Here is a 17,022-nt window from a genome sequence, read left to right as displayed (position 1 = left end):
AAAAAATACTTAATAAGCACCTACTATGTGCCAAGCACTAGATTACAGAGAAGAATAAGGCATCTGATTCGCAGAGAGCTAAATCTCTGTTCAAGAGATACAATTGGGTGGTGCCTGGGTAGCTCAGTCAGTTAAGCGTCCAACTCTTGGTTTTGGCTCAGGTCATAATCTCAAGAGTTATGGGATCAAGCCCTGAGTCAAGCTCTGTACTCATTAGAGAGTCTGCTTGTTTCTCTCTCTCTTTCTCTCTCTCTCTCCCTCTGCTCCTCCCTGCACTCACGCTCTCAAATAAATAAATAAATAAGATCCTTTTTAAAATGAGAGAAAACCAGGCTATAAAATGGAAGCAATAATAATAATAATAACATGACATTTATTAAACATTTACTATGTACCAGGTACTGTTTTGAGCACTTCACAGAGAGAAATGATTCTATTTTCCAGGTATTTTTTAAAAAGTCTACACATACATCTTCCCATAGGAAAAAAAATAGGCACCGAAACATTCACAGACTGTGAATTCATGGAGGACCTTTATTTTTTTCTTTTTACTAACCTGGATCCTCCGAATTTTCTTTATGTCTACAGGAATAAGGAAGGAGAATGAAAGAGGGAGAGGAAGCTTGTGCTCGTGTTCCTGCTTCAGAGAAATCAGGCAGAGTCTCAACATGCTTCTCATTCTCTGTCTGATGTCTTCAGGCTCGAGTAGATGAAGCACTGGTCTGCCCCAGCCACTCTGGGTTCTGTCCCAGCTCAGAAATCCAGCGCCTCTCCATCCCTGGAGAACAGTTGCTGGCAGGCCCCATGGCTGCAGTGCAGAATCTATGGCTTGTGGCTGAGGCTGGGGAAGGGCCGGGCATCTGAAGATTGAGCCTTTGAAGTGGAATTCTTTAACGCAGTGTTCCCAAATGGGCATTGAGAGCCTGGCTCCCTCCTGCCTGGCATGCAATTTCCAGGATCTGATCTCTCCTACTGACCAAACTCCAACCTAGCCCGGACAGCTGGGGCTGCTGGCCAGCCCTCCTGGACCCCTACCCTGGCCAGAGAACTGGAAACAATAGTTTTGCCACTGTCCGAAAGTCCTCACACCCCTGCAGGCCCTACTGGGCGGCTCTCGACCTCTGAAGGCTTCCTGGGGTTCATCTTCAGGTGGATACACCAAGAGAACTCTAACACACATGGAGGCACATGCGGAGGCCCGGTGTCAAGCACATTACATTTCCTATATAGGTCATCCTCCTTATTGTCAACAACCTGATTTTACCAGTAAAGAAACAGGCCCAGAGAGGTTAAGTTACTTGACCAAAGTCACATAGCCAGGGAGTATGAAGTTGGCAGGCTGACTCCAGATCTTACACCCCTAAGCTTTCTGCTATACTGTCACCTACTCTCTGGCTGGGATCTCTGGGGACATCGCCTTCTAGGCCCTTACCCAAGACAAGAATAGCAGTCCTGGTCACTGAGGAGAGAGCAGAATACTAAGCAGAGAGAGCAGAGGGTCGGTGTCCACCAGTCCCGGCTCTAAATCCTGGCGAAGCCATCTACTTACTCAGAGACCTTAGTCAAGTCATTTTACCTCCCCGGATCTCTGTTTCCTCATCTCTCATAGACACGCAGTGCCTAAATATTCCGGTTGCTGGACAGATGATTTTCAACACTGACAATCAGCAGTGTTATTTGAACACCTGCTGAGTGTGCCAGATGCTGTGCCAGGAGCATCACATGCATTATTTAATCTTTTTAATAGCCTGTGACACTATGATCCTCTTCCCGGACAGATGGAAAAGCAGACCTAAGTGGGTTAAGTGACTTTCCAAGTTGATCAGAAAGAAGCAAAGTCAAGATTCGAACCCATGGCCTCTGACAGCAGAAGCCCCCACCTTAGCCCACCTGTCATCTGTGTCCCATCGGCATTGCATGAGACAATACCTGTCAAGGGCCTGGCATGGTGCCTGGCTCGTGCGAGCACTCCAGTTAATACTGCTGCTGCTGCTGCTGCTGCTGCTGCTACACAGATGGGCCAACATGTGTGCGACTAGCACAGCACCGGGCACCCAGGAGGCCGCAGCCCCGCTGTGGGCATTACAGGTCACCATCATCTTGGGCGAGATTCTTCTGAAAGAATCCACGACAGAAATGCAAGGCATGGGTGCTGGGCACCTGGGCTGGCTTCACCATGATGTAGTGGTGGCACACTTTGACCCCTTGTGGGCAAGGTCACTGAACATGGAGAGCTTGCCATGCCCCTCCGACTGCCTCCCACAACCAGTTTGTTTTCAACCTCCCCCTGGATTTTCTACAAGTCTTGACACTATTGCTTTTGGTGTTTGCTCAGACAACAGCAACCATAACACACCACCAATCACAAGATGCATCCAAAGATAGAATACGTGAAAATGTTTACTTTTGAGAATGAATAGTTTTGGGTAATGACATTTAAGGTCCCACTGTGAAGCTGGCCAGGTGCTGGGTGTTCCGACGGCCACCTTCCCTTCATTTCACCTCTCTTTCACTTGAGTTTATTCTTATCTTTCCTTTATTGACAAAGACACCGAAGCTCAGAGAGGTAAAGCAATTTGTCCAAGGCCACACAGCAAATAAGTGGCAAAGCCAGGACTTGACCTGTGGTCTCTTTGATCCTGTCACAGCAGCAGAGACAGATCCTCTCCTGAGTATTTCCTCACACTGGCTTCTGAGCCCAATGCAAAATTAGACCAGTCCCAACCTTGGGAAGCCATCTTTTGATGTCCATCCTTTAGAAAATAATCAACAATAGTCCCTCTGTGCCAGGGGCTGTTCTAGCCACTATATGTGTTCTAGTACATTTAGTGTTCCCAGCTGCCTTATCGGATGGGTTCTATCATTAGCCCATTTCGCAGATAAGGAAACTGAGGTGTAGAGAGGTAATGCCACACCCTCAGGGTCACATAGGTGGGAAAGGGAAGGGTTGGGATTCAGACACAGCGCAGCTCCAGATCCCACTCACCTAACTGCCCCCTCCATCTCACCAAACCAGAATAGGAAGGCCTCTGCCACCCCAGACCCCCTCCCTCTCCACTCCCTGCCCCTGCCACCCTAAATCTTATTGACTTTCATGGTGGTCAGGCCCCTCTCCTGCTGGGAGCAGGATCTGGGCTGTCAGGCTTGAGTCAGACGGATGGCCTTCCCCAGCCAGGCCTGGCTTCCAAGTTTCTTCATGCTGGACCCAAACATAACACAATCTAGCGGCCCTGGCTGCTCTTCACAAAAAAAGCATGAGGGGGTGTGGAAAGAAATCTAATTACAGCCCTTTAGAGCCCCAGCTCTTCTTATATTAAATTAGCCCCCTTTGAAGTAGAACTCAACTCATTATAATAATTTAAATGCCAAGGAATTGTCTTATATGATCCTGATCTGAGAAAAATTGCTTTCACAACTGCATTTAGCCATGTCCCAGTGTGTCCCCACGGGATGAAGGATAACTCTGGATGCCAATGGTTCTTGCCTCAGAGAAGAGCTTGGGGAAGGTCCAGTGGGTCCGCTTACCCGTGGACCAGAGCTGCTGAGATGCACTGTTGGGGACCCCACACAAACGTGGGGGGAGGGCTGCCTACGTTTCCTACAACATCACAGGCCTAGGCCCAAATCAGAAATGTAGAAGGTCCAGGTCAAATGCTTCACATGGTGAGGGGCCCCGAAGAGGGATCCCCAAATACACACTCCACCCTGGGCCTGCTTCAGGATCTTCTAGTTACAGATCCCAGGGTCCCTCTCCCAGAGATTCTGATTCTCATGTCTGCTGAGAGGTCCCACTTAGAAGCTCCCCAGAGGTACAGCTGAGGTACAGCTAGGCTCGGGGTCCTGGCTTGGCACCTCTGGGGATCCTTTTGAGTAATTTGGATCTGATGTGGATCCACTACTTCCAAATTTCATTACTGTTGCAGAAGATTCCAGGACCCCTGGCCCAACTTCATGTTAAAAAGGCCAACGCTGGTGGCCCATTTCCTTTACTTCCTTAGGGTCTCAGAGGACAGGACCTATGGCTGCCAGTCCCAAAGTCCTCGGAGAACTGCCTGATACAGTGAGCTGCTTCCAGATACTTCCATCTCACCAAAGATATTTTTGTGCTCTTAATTCAAGGCACAAATAAGAAGTAACAGTCGTCTTGAATGTTTTTAAAGGAATGTGTTTGGGGGGGATGCTGATGTCTGCCCATCTTTCCTGACCTAGTTCAAGTCTCACCTCTTCTAAAAAATCCTTTGCCAAATACCCAGCCCTCCATGGGTACCCCTTTTCTGGCCTCCTGTGGCCCTTTTTCTGTGGACTGGAGAGCCACTAGGTACCCGGCTCCTTGTTGCTTCTTGTTCGCCCATCTTTACACATTCGTGGTGCTGTGGAGATCTGGATCCAGCCATTGGTTTTAGAAAGCACCCGGATATAGTGAACGGAGCCCCAAAATGGGCCTTCTCAAAATTAAGACCAGGCCAGGTTCTCAGTAAAAGATCTGAGCAGTCATCCCTTGGGAGATACTGTTGGGGCAAAGAGACTTCGAGGACCAGGACCCACCTTCCCCTCTTTGAAGATGAGGAGTCAGCTCCAACCAGTTCACGCAGCCTGGAGTCTCTACTCTAGGTCCCACCCTTCATGCACTCAAGGGTTGGCTTCTCGCTCCTTCTGAGTCAGCAAGTTCACGCTGGGGCATTCTTTCCTCCTGAGCGGCTCTTTCCTGCCCAGCAGACACACTCAAGACCCATCTCGACAGACACATCCACATGACTCCCCTCCTCCCACAGAGGACAGGCGCTGTGGTGCCAGTGGCAGTTCCAATCCTCTCCCTTCTGCCACCCCAGGTCGGCCCCAGAGAATGTGGCCTGGACGAGGATCCATGCATCGGCCGGTCTGAAGAAAGAGCCACACTGTTCTTAAAAAGAGAATTGTGGTCAGAGAAATGACTTGGTCTCAATGGTCCTTTTCACTGAATAGAGTTTCTCTCTGGTGTCTCCAAGTCACATCCATTTGCCTTCCTGACCCAAGAACAGGGTCTCCATAGCTTGGGACATGAAGGGCTAATAGCAACAATGGCTTTCCAGTGACTGTTTATCCCTTACCTCCCCTTTTCCAGAGACCCTAAAAAGAAGAACAAATCCAAATATCTGATTCCCAGAAAATGTTTTCACCAACAGCCATTAGTCTAACCCTGAAATGGAATAAATCCAACCCTTGCATTAGCTTGCAAAGAAAAACCCCACTGCCACATTACAGATGATGTCAAATGTGGCAAACCCAACAGCTTGCAACAACAACCACAGGGTACAACCTTCCAGACTTCCCTGCTTCCTTCTTCTGGGTTCTCATTCATACTCTTAATTAATATCTCTCTACACGGCGCTCTGCTCTAGGACACAAGTCCCTTGGTGCCAAAGACTCATGACTCAGAACTTCTTCCCCCAGTCGTCCAGATCCCTGTCACAGATCTTTAGCTATAGAGTTACCAAAGTGAGCACAGGCACTTGTGACCCCTCCATCCTCAGAGCAACCTAAGTGCAGAACATTATATGGGCTTTGGGACCACAACAGATCAGAGTTCAAGTCCCAACTTTGCCACTCTCTGACCTTGGATGACTCAGGTACTCTCTCAGCCTCAGTTTCTGTGTCTGTAAAATGGGAATGCTCATGCCAGCAGATTTACTGTAAGGATTTGCTTAGGTCACTATGCAGAAGACTGGGGGACAGTGAGTACAATGAATGCCAGATGTTTGCGTTTTTTGTTTGTTTTTTCCATTTTACATATGAGAAAACTGAGGCTCAGAAGGTTTCCTAAGTGACACACAGATGCATAAGAATTATGGGAGGCAAACTCATCTCTCTGATTCTACATTCTGGGCCTTTTGAGGGGGTGCTTTTTTATTTGATAGTTTTGCTCAGTTCGGCCATTAGAGTGAATTTGGGAACAAAAGAACCTAATGAAGGCTCAGAAAAAAAATCAAATAGGACAAGTCAGGGGAGGAGACTAGCACAAAGGACAATAAAAAGGGAGATGGCTGCTGATTCCTGCCCCCTCTCCCTATAGATGTAAAGAAACACAACAAATGCAGAAGAACACTAGTGAAAAAAGACGAGGGGGTGGCGGCACAGGAGAGGAGCCTCAGAGTCTGAAGAAGGGAGCTGGAAAGTTAAATGCCAAACATGTCACAAATTTACTGTTTGTAAATTTACTGTTTACTCACTGTTCCCTAAGCCAGGTGGGCACCAGGGCTGGTCCCTCTCTGGATGGAGAAATGGCAGAGTACCAAAGCAAAGAACTCACCCCTGCTGCCAGAAACAGTTGGCCCCAGAGACAACGAAGCTCCCAAATTCCTGGTCTCCAATCTCTGCCTCAGAACATTCCTGGGCCAAAATAAATGCGGGAACCCCATGGTGGAGGCTTGGAGCTGGAAGAAAATTCAAGATGTCACCCAACACAGCCCAGTCCTTCCAGGCAAAACCACACCAAAACCATCCCGACAGATGCTAATTAGATGAATGGTTTTAAATTAAATAATGGGGAATGGGGGGAGGACAGAAGGGTGCCAAGGATAATTGGAACAGAAACCCAGGCCAGAGAAAACAGTGACGAAGCCCAGGAATTACTTAAGCACACACAAAAGAGGCTGGGACACAGGTAGGGGCTTGTTGAAGATGATGGCAAAGATGCAGGTACGGAGCCCCACACGGTCCTGGAGAGATTTGGTCGGGGCTCCCTGGCTTCTCAGGCAGGCTGCTGGTCTCCCTCCAGTAAAGTTTCATGGGGGACAGCCCGGTGACCTCCCAGAACTCCTGTGAGAGGTCTCTCCAGCCTCATGGCCCTCCCCTTGGGCTTTCCGGTTCTGGAACACACTGCATTCTCCTCTCCCTTATCAGCCTCTGCCACTGCAGTTCCCTTTGCCTGGAATACCATTCCCTCACCTGGCTTCCCCCCAACACCCCATTCCCTGATCCCAGCCCACCAATGCCTACCGATTTAGGAGGCCTGGCTTGGTTCTCCCACCCTCACTCCAGAAAGTTCTGAGTCCCTGCTGCTTAGTGCCTCGGGAGCTCCCTGTGTCCTCCCACTCCAGTCCCGGATATGTCACTTCTGTCCCCCACTAGGCTGGAGCCTCCAGCCAGCAGGGACTATGACCACCTGGTCACAGCTCTGTCCCCTGGACTGAGCCTGGAGTGTAGATGCTTCATAAATGTTTGGTGAATTTTAAAAAAAAAAAAAAAAAAAGGGAAATAAATGCTAACTTCCCATAACATGGCCCCACCACTTCATTTTTTGAGGCTGAAAGTAATAAGAAGTGGGTATCTAATGTGTCCTTAAGGGTCTCTAAATAATAATAAAATAGACATGTATGAAATACTTCTAATGTGGCTCCCATGCTAGATGGTTTGCAGTCCTGCTTCAGTCAAGTGCACACAACCTCGTGAGCCCCAGGCTACTGTCATTACCCCCACCTCTGGGGTTATGGGGAGAACGAGGATGAGAGAGCCCAAGGCGCCTGCCAGAGATCACAGAGCCTTGTCTTACTTGGCTGGGGGTCCGGCTAGTCCTGGAGCCCACGGAGTTGCTAAGGCCCCAGCCACTCTGGCACAAAACATACCTCAGAAAGCCCATTGTGTATAACTTGAAACCACGCCTGCGACCCTCAGTCCATTTCCTCTTCTCGCGTCTTAAGCCCAGATGGGGTCTGACACCTACCTCACCTCACTCCCCCCACCCCGCCCCACAGAACTGGAGCCCAGCAGAGCCCTGGGAACATGGAACTCGCCATGGACAGAGAGGACAGGAGGAAGTGACCGCTAAGGAGGGACTGAGGGGGTTTGGTCTGCTGGGTCCGAAGGTGCCACCTGGCCCTGACTGTCACACACCTCATGTTGGCAAATCAGAGGTCTCAGGTCAGGGAAGGAAGCCGGTGGCAAACAGATTGTCATCCCAGGTTAGGTGTCTCCTGTCCAAGGACAGCGGGGTCTAGCCAAGGCTGCCTCCTCCATGCAGTCTTTCTTGATTCCACACATGTGACTTGTGAGAGTTGTTGGAGACTTCTGAGCCTTCTGCTGGCACCTGGGCTATGGGTGTGCCCTAACCTGGGTGCACCTTGCAGCCCAGCTGCAGACAGCTCTGCCACATCCCTAACCTCTCAAGGGCTCATCTATTTATCTGGAAAATGGGGATGTTAATAGCCTTTAGCCCACAGGGCTCTTGGAAAGAGTGTATGTGTTTGTATACTCACATAGATGACTCACACAGATGACTACAGATGATATAATTATACACATGAGCATAGATAATGTATATGAGTGTGTAAATGCTTCAACTACTTCTTGGCATAGAGAGATGCTTAACAAACATCACTTGTTCTTATTAATGTCTATATGATTGAGTCATACTCCAGGGAGGGACACCACTTGGGACGACAGGGGATGATGTCTTTTACAAGATCAAGCTGAAGTTCCCAGACACTGGTCTGCGATACGGCCTCTAGGAAGGAACCCCAACCCCCACCGGGGGGGAGGGGCTTTTATTAACAGCAGACTCCCGGGTCCCACAACCGGACCTGCTGACTTTGAGTCTCTGAGATGGCACCTAGGAATTTATATTCTTATAATCTGTCCAGATGATTATGGTCATCAGCCAGATCTGGGACCCACTGGGCGAGCTGAGCTGTTTCTTGTGCAAATGGAACAGTGGGCACTGTGCTGGGGAGTCCCCTGTGAGAAGGGGTCTCTCCCGTCCCCCTTTTGGTTCATCAACACCTTCAGTTTTTCTCTGCAGCAGTTTCTCCAGAAGAACTCTGGGCAGACCTTCTCCGGACCAGGTAAACCCTGAGGACCTAAGTCTTGTTTCCCACCCACTGAATGATTGCTCTGTATTACTTCCTACAACGGAATGTGAATCTATAACTCAACATTAAAATTTCAAATAAAAAATAAATAAATAAAACCACCTGCAAGACCTTTTCCAAGCACCCACCTGAGTCGGGAGACTCAATCAACAGGGCAAGGTGAGGCTGGGCACATATGTATGGTTTTGAAAGTCTCCCCAGGAGCTGAAAAACCACACAATTAAATGACAGCTAAGGTCCCTTCACCTAAAAATTTAACATGTGAAAATACATTCTTATCCAAACATCTTTGGGTTCAGGCAGGAACTATCCCCCCTCTAGCACCTCCATCCAGTCTCTCCAGCAGAAAGAAGAGGAAGCCATGAAAGAGAATCAGGACATGAGCGTGGTGACTGGAGAGGGAGCAGCTCTCTCCTTCATGGTCCAAGGACTTCTCACCATGAGGCTCTCAATTAAGCATAGCTAATGGCCTCAGCGTAGGTCTAGTCCATCTAGTCCTGAGGGTAGGACTAGAACTCAGCTTTCTGGCTCTGCCCTCGGCAGCTCGGCTGAGAGTGGGCAGCCCCCCAATACATGTCAAAACAGTTAGAAATGGTTCTAATTATAACCAGGAAGTTTTTAAGCCTGTGGGTGGAAAAGAATGCCAACTCATGTAATAGCCGTTACTACACACAATAAACCACTCCCCCCCACACATTCTTGGCCCAGATTCTGAGGGTGACAAATGGTGTCCCCACTGGCTCAGATAGGAGTCTTTATCACATAGGGGAGAAACCCCGAATCTCTGGAGAAGAACAAGGGTGGGAAAGGTCTGGGGGAGGACAGCGGTTCTCTGTGTCCCTGGAGGTACTGGATAGCTTGGGGGATGTGTCCCCCCCTTCATAATTAGCCAATTAATTAGCCTGTCAGTTCTCTGTGTTCATGGGCATACTGGATAGCTGGGAGTGGGGGCTCCTTCCCCCTTCATAATTAACCAACTAATCATCCTCTTCTCCATGCTAATGAATCACCCAAGACTCTTCAATGGAGAGGAGTAATCGGAGAGGTTTTGCTGCTTGGGGCCTCACAGCCTCCCTCGGCGCCCCCCTCACTCCCACCAGACGGCTCCCCTGCCACCCTGAGCACAGAGCTGTGAGCTTGTGATCCTAAGCCAGTTAACTTCACAGCTAACCTGCTGGCAGTTGGGGTTGGGGGGGTTTGGAGGCGGTGCCCCAGGAGTTGTTGAGCAGGAAGCAGAAACTCCAGACTGAGCAGGGGTCCAACTCCCCACCTAGCATGGCCAGCTCGGCCCCAGCAGCAGCCCAGCCACAGGGGTTACTGCTTCAAGAGGCCACTCTTTGCTTTCCCCTGGGGTGCCAGCAGCACTGACCAGATCACTGCAGGAGGCCGGGAAGAAGGGACCTTCATCCACCATTTGCTAGCCGGCTGACTCTCAGTAAGTCACTTCACCTCCCTGAGCTTTCCAGAGTTTCTGTCTCTGCAGAACTCTCCTCTCAGAGTGGCCAGGGTGGTGGGGAAGGATTAGAGGAACAGCTGCCAGTGCTTGGGCCTGCGGTGGGTACCCCATGAATGGCAGCCAGGGAGGTGATAGAGATGGTCTACTTCCAAGCTCCCAGAACCAAGAGCCTCTTAGTAGGTTCTCTGCATGGCTCGGCTCCTCACAGCTGGGACCTCAGTGGGTTTGAAACTCCCAACAGCCATTCAATACCGTGTTCTCAAAGAACACTAAAGGCTATGGGGAAAGTCTCCCGAAGACTCCTGAGTGATAAGCACAGAGGAGCAAACTCCATATGCAGCAGGAAGCCAGTATGGTCACAGGGAGAAGAAAGATGGGCATGAAATCCACCAGGCCATTGACAATGGCTTTCCTTGGGTGACGGGATGAAGGGAGGGGAGGGGACTGCAAGGGTGGTTCTTCTCATCATGACACTTCTAGCATTTATGAAATTTCTACCACAAACATCTAAAATCCAGAGAAATACTGGGGCACCTCGGTGGCTCAGTGGGTTGAGCCTCTGCCTTCGGCTCGGGTCATGATCTCGGGGTCCTGGGATCGAGCCCCGCGTCGGGCTCTCTGCTCATTGGGGAGCCTGCTTCTCCCTCTCTCTCTGCCTGCCTCTCTGCCTACTTATGATCACTCTCTCTCTGTCAAATAAATAAATAAAATCTTAAAAAAAAATAAAATCCAGAGAAATACTATTTTATGTTTACATGCTATAAAAAATTTTTATATCATATATAATATAGAAAAGCTACCCATCTTTAAAATCCTTCAGTGGAATTATTTAACACCGATTTCCTGTCTTTCACACATTCATCAGGAATTGCTTTGGATGCCAGGGTGGCGTGATGTGGTCAGGTGGGGTACAGGGGTGCAGGAAACTCAGTCCTGACCCTGAGGAAATAAGACACTCTAACAAGAAAGAAATGCAGGAGTTATGGAGGAGGCTGGGCAACATGTTCTGGAAATCTCAGAGCAGGAGGATCAAGGAGGGCCACTTAGAAGAGGCACAATACAGGCTGATTTGGGAAAGACGCGGCTGTGGCATTGAGACATGTGGTGCTATACGTGCTCTAGGTGCTACAGGTGAAAACCTGACTGTACTTAAAACGGGGACATTGATTGGGGACAGGAAAAGTTAAGTCTCCTGCTCCCTAACTTTCTACCACCTGCTCTTCTCTGGACACAGAACAGAAAAAAGTCTCTCTCTGAGCATCTCACAGAATCACCAGACCATAGAGTGCAGAAGTAGACAGGTCAAATGTCCTCATTATACATACAAGGACATCGAGGCCCAGTGAGGGAAAGGGTCTTGCCCTCAAAGTCTCCTGATTTTTTATCCAGTGAACCAGCTGGCCTCACATTCCAAGGAACACTTGGCTTCTGACACCATTGCTACACAGGGTGTGTCTTACAGAAGTGACAACAGCGGCACCACAGCCCCATGATACCTCTCTAAGATGCTATTAATTCCTTCTTCCTGGTTGTCTTCCACATCTGCTGCAGAGGTCCTGAAAATGAACTTCTCTCTGCCTCACTCCCATACCTTGGAACTCCAAACTCTGATCATGAGTTAAACCTGACTTAAAGTCATCCAAAGAAAACTAACAATGTTAGATATCTTTACTCTTCATAATAACCCTATGAAGTAGCAACTATTATTCCCATTTAAAAAATGAAAATAAAGAGATTTCTCCTCTGAGTCCATGTTAAGAGAAGTATGATAAAGTACAGTGGTTTGCAAGCATTTTTGACCCCAAAATATCATTGAACACTACATCAAAAACTAATGATGTACTATACGTTGGCTAACTGGATTTAAATTTTTTAAAGAATTAACAACAACAACAATAACAAAAAGAAAACAAATAATGGTTCTACCTGCATATCCCTCCACATAGGTAAGCAAAAAAGGCCCTTTACTTCTGGCATACCCAACAGTGCCCTCTCTTGGCATAACAGAAAACAGAAAAATGGTTAAGGACAAAGGCTTTATAGACAGACAGACCTGGGTTCAAGTCTCTGATCTACCTCTGATTAGCTGTCTGACCTTAGGTGATTTATATAATTTTTCTGTGCCTTCTTTTCCTAATTTACAAAATGGTTATACACAGCCTACAGCATTGTTATGAGGATTACATTAAATAATGTATATAAAGTGCTTAGTACTATACTGTAAATTCAAGTCACCAGACTGTGAGCCTGATGAGGGCAGGCAAGGGCTGAGTCTGCCTTGTCCACCCTGAATCCCCAGGACTTAATAAAAATCCTGGCTTTTAATGTAGTCTTTAAAATTTGATGAACAAATGATAAGTGAATAAATGATTTCAGCCCAAATTAAAGGTTCGGTGCTATGGTAATCATACCTGACAGTGTCCCTACGTTGCACATTCAAAAACAATAACATACTAAGAAGAGAAAACCACCCAGAAGCTGATTTCACAGGTTTCTGGTAAAGAATTGTTAACAGGGAAAAGGGAGAATTGGGTTTCCAACACAATGCTATACTAAACGCTCTTTATACCCTCCAACCAAAATCAACCACACATGCTAGCTAGGAAAAAAATACATTAATTGCTCCTTTAACTCTCAGAAAGGTAAAGCATATTCCTAACAAAATTATGTGAACACTGGAATTCAGAGATGCTAATGATGCTCTAAATCTACATGAAATGAACATCAGAGACAAAACCCAGAACCCACGCAAGATGAGAACTGTAGGAGAAAATGTCTCCATCTGAAGTCAATACCCCAAGTTACACACTGGTGTCAAGGTGAACTAGGACAAAAGTGCTCTACCCTCTACTCCTTGAGGACTACAAAACAAATTGCTTATACTGAACATTGGCAATTAATGGAAGGGGAGAAAAGCCTCTCTTAGAATTTGTAGCTACAATCCAATCTTGTTAAGAGGGCTTGCAGCCTGAATTCACTGTACGTGGGTAGGTCAGAAATACCAAGCCAAGAATGTAGTTGAAAGTGGTCTCAGGATGCCTGGGTGACTCTGTCAGTTAAACATGTGCCTTTGGCTCAGGTCATGATCTAAGGGTCCTGGAATGGAGACCTGCTTCAGGTTCCACACTCAGCGGGGAGTCTTCTTCTCCCTCTGTTCCTCCTTTGCCCCCACCTTTGCTTGAGCTCGCTCTCTCTCTCTCAAATAAATAAATAAAATCTTTTTTTAAGATTTTATTTATTTATTTGACAGACAGAGATCACAGGTAGGCAGAGGCAGGCAGAGAGAGAGGAGGAAGCAGGCTCCCTGCAGAGCAGAGAGCCCAATGCAGGGCTCTATCCCAAGACCCTGGGATCATGACCTGAGCTGAAGGCAGAGGCTTTAACCCACTGAGTCACCCAGGTGCCCCTAAATAAAATCTTTTTTAAAATAATTAAATAAATAAAGTAGTATCAAGTTGGTAATGACCAGAGGCTCCTGGCAGAAGTCAATGCAAATCCCCTCTGTAGGAATTCACATTTAACACAAGCCTCGAAGATTACCCAAAGGTAAAATTCTGATATTTTAGCTCACAGTCACAGTTAGAAAACAAACAAGGAAATCAGGCATCATGAGTAGGAGTCAGCAAAAACAATAGGTAATAGATTCAGACCCACAAAGGCCTCAAACACTGGAATTCCCCAATATAGAATTTAAAATAATTTTATATATTTAATAACTAACATTTTAAAAGATTTTATTTATTTATTTGATAGAGAGAACACAAGCAGGGGGAGCAGCAGAGGAAGAGGGAGAAGCAGACTCCCCATTGAACAGGGAAGCCTGATGTGGGACTCAAACCCAGGACCCCAGGATAATGACCTGTCGAGGGCAGATGCTTAACTGACTGAGCTATGCAGATGCCCTTATATTTAATAATACTTTTAAGTGGTATTGAAAATTTAAGTAGAGGGTATCTATAAAAGTGACTTTGTGGATTAAAAAAAAGATTAAAAATGAAAAATATAGAGGCACCTGGCTGGCTCAGTCAGTAGAGCATGCAACTCTTGATCTTGGGGTTATAAGTTTCAGCACCACATTGGGTATAGAGATTACTTAAAAATAAAATCTTTTCCTCAACAAAAGGAAAAATATAATGACTAAAATTTACAACTCAGTATATGACTTTAAGAGCAAATTAGACACAGTTGAAGAAGAATGAAACAGAATTCACAGAGGTAGAAAATATCAAAGAGAGATTAAGAACCACGGAGATGAGTATGAAAAGATATGACATATACCTAATCATAGTTACCACAGGAGTAGTGACAAAGAATAGTGAAGAGACAAGATTTGAAGGAAGAGTAGTCATTGAGTCCGTCATTATATTTGAGAAATATCCGTAAACAGTGAATATAAATAAATACAGATTTAAGAACCTAAAGAAGCTCAAGAAGGGTAAATGAAAAGAAATTAACATCAACTAGTGTTACCAGATTTAGCACATAAAAATATAAGACTCTTAGCTAAATTTGAATTTCAGATAAACAATGAAGAATTTTTTAAGCACGTATCCCATATAATATTTGGAACATACTTACACTAAAAATGTATTTGTTGTTTACCAGAAATTTAAATTTAATGGGTATCTTATATTTTTTCTGGCAACTCTAACATCTAGATACATTAAAATAAAAGTGAAAAATACTAAAGAAAAAGAGCTCATAAAAGTAGCCAAAGAGAGAAGATAGATGGCCTCTAGGTTAGCAACAAGGAGATTTGACAATTGACTTTACAACAATAAGAGATACCAGAAGCCAGTGGAATAATATCTTTGATGTAATAGAAAAACAAAACTACGATCTATATCCAGAGAAAAATATTTTAAAATGAGACTAACACAAAGACATTTTTGAACAAAATTTGAACAACTTTGTCAGAAACAGATCTTCATTTAAAAAAATGCTAAAGCATTCCTTCAGGCAGGAGAAAAGAAATCCCAGATTGAGGTCATGGAAGCAAGAAGGAATGAAAAGCAAGGAAGACAATGGGTATGTGGGTAAATCTATGCAACAAATCTGACCGAACCATTAATACAATGTGGGATTAAAAAACCAAAGTAGAATTAAAATACATTCACAATAATAGATTAGAAGAATGATGATGCTGTTTTAACTTGCACTTGGGGAAAAAGGATAATGGCAATTAATTTTTTAATTTGATTAATTAAGTGAATCTGTTAACATTTCTAGAGTAATGACTAAATCATAGCAATAAGGTATCTAACTTTCAAAGAGGATTAAAATAAAATGAGAAAAATAGTCTCCCCAAAATGACTGGAAAAGGCATGGGAAAAAAAAAAACAGATAAGGCAAAATGATAAAAAGAAAAAATCCAAATAATCATTAATCATCTAAAATTCCAATTATCAGGGAGAATTTTTAAAAATACAGGTAAGTACCATTTATGAGTTACATAAGTACTCACAAGGATTTAAAGTAAAAGAATGGAAAAAGATAGGCAAATACTAACTAAAAGAGAAAGATGGGTAATTATATTAAAATCAGAAAAATATACTTTAATAAAAAAGGTATTATTAGGAATGAGGAAGGTCACTAAGTCATGGGGAAAAGGTCCAATTCACCAAAAGATAAAACATTCTAAACTTGTATGCAACCAATAACATGAACTAAAAACATATGAGGAAAAACTGACAGAATTACAGGAGAAATTGACAAATCCACTATATAGTAGGGATTTTAACACACTTTTCTCAGTAATTGATAGATACCACAGACCAAAATATCAGTAAGCATACAGAAAATTTGACACAAATAATAAGCTTGATTTGATGGTCATATATAGAACATTACAGTCAGTATATTCTCAAGCATACAAAGGTCAGTTTTCATCAACATTTCAGAGATTTTTTTTTTTGTCCTACAGATCACATTTTCTAATCATAATGCAAATAAATAAAAAACCAAAAATTATAAAATAATGGAGAAATAGCATACATTTCCAAATTTAAAACCATTTCTAAATGACTCATTGATCAAAAAAGAAATCACAATGGAAACGAGAAAATATTTAGAACTGAATGGTAATTAAAATATTTCATATTGGGATACAGCTATAAGGATATCAAGAAGGAAATTTGTAGCTTTAAATGTTTATATTACAAAGAATGAAGGATGAAACTAATAAGCTAAATATTCTACTTAAACAACTTCAAGGACAGTAGAATGAAGGAAACAATAAAGATAAGAATAAAGATTAATGAAATAGAGAACATACATTTTAGAGGATTAATAAGCCCCAAAACTGATTATTTGAAAGACCAATAAACTTGAATCTAATCATGAAGAAGCAACCAAACAAATCCAAATTAAGTTTTCTATGACTGGTGTAATAAATTACCACAAACTCAGTGGCTTAACACAAATTTATTATTTTATAATTATGTAGGTCAGTAGGCTGATAGGGATCTCACTGAGCTAAAACAAGGTGTCAGAAGGGCTGCATTCCTTTTTGGAGGCTCTGGGGAAGATCCACTTTCTTGCTCATTCAGGTGGCTGGCAGAATTCAGTTCCTTGTGGTGATAAGACTGAGATCCCTATTTCCTTGCTAGCTGGCACCTTAGGACCACCTCCAGTTTAAAACCATTTCCTACATTCCTTGGCTCATATCCCTTCATGATATCTCTATCTTACCCTAAAAAAAAGAGACAGCATAGATGTGGCAAA

The sequence above is a fragment of the Mustela erminea genome, chromosome 10 (assembly GCF_009829155.1).
Source record: "Mustela erminea isolate mMusErm1 chromosome 10, mMusErm1.Pri, whole genome shotgun sequence".
NCBI classification, from domain to species: domain Eukaryota; kingdom Metazoa; phylum Chordata; class Mammalia; order Carnivora; family Mustelidae; genus Mustela; species Mustela erminea.
This window is presented reverse-complemented; position numbering follows the sequence as displayed.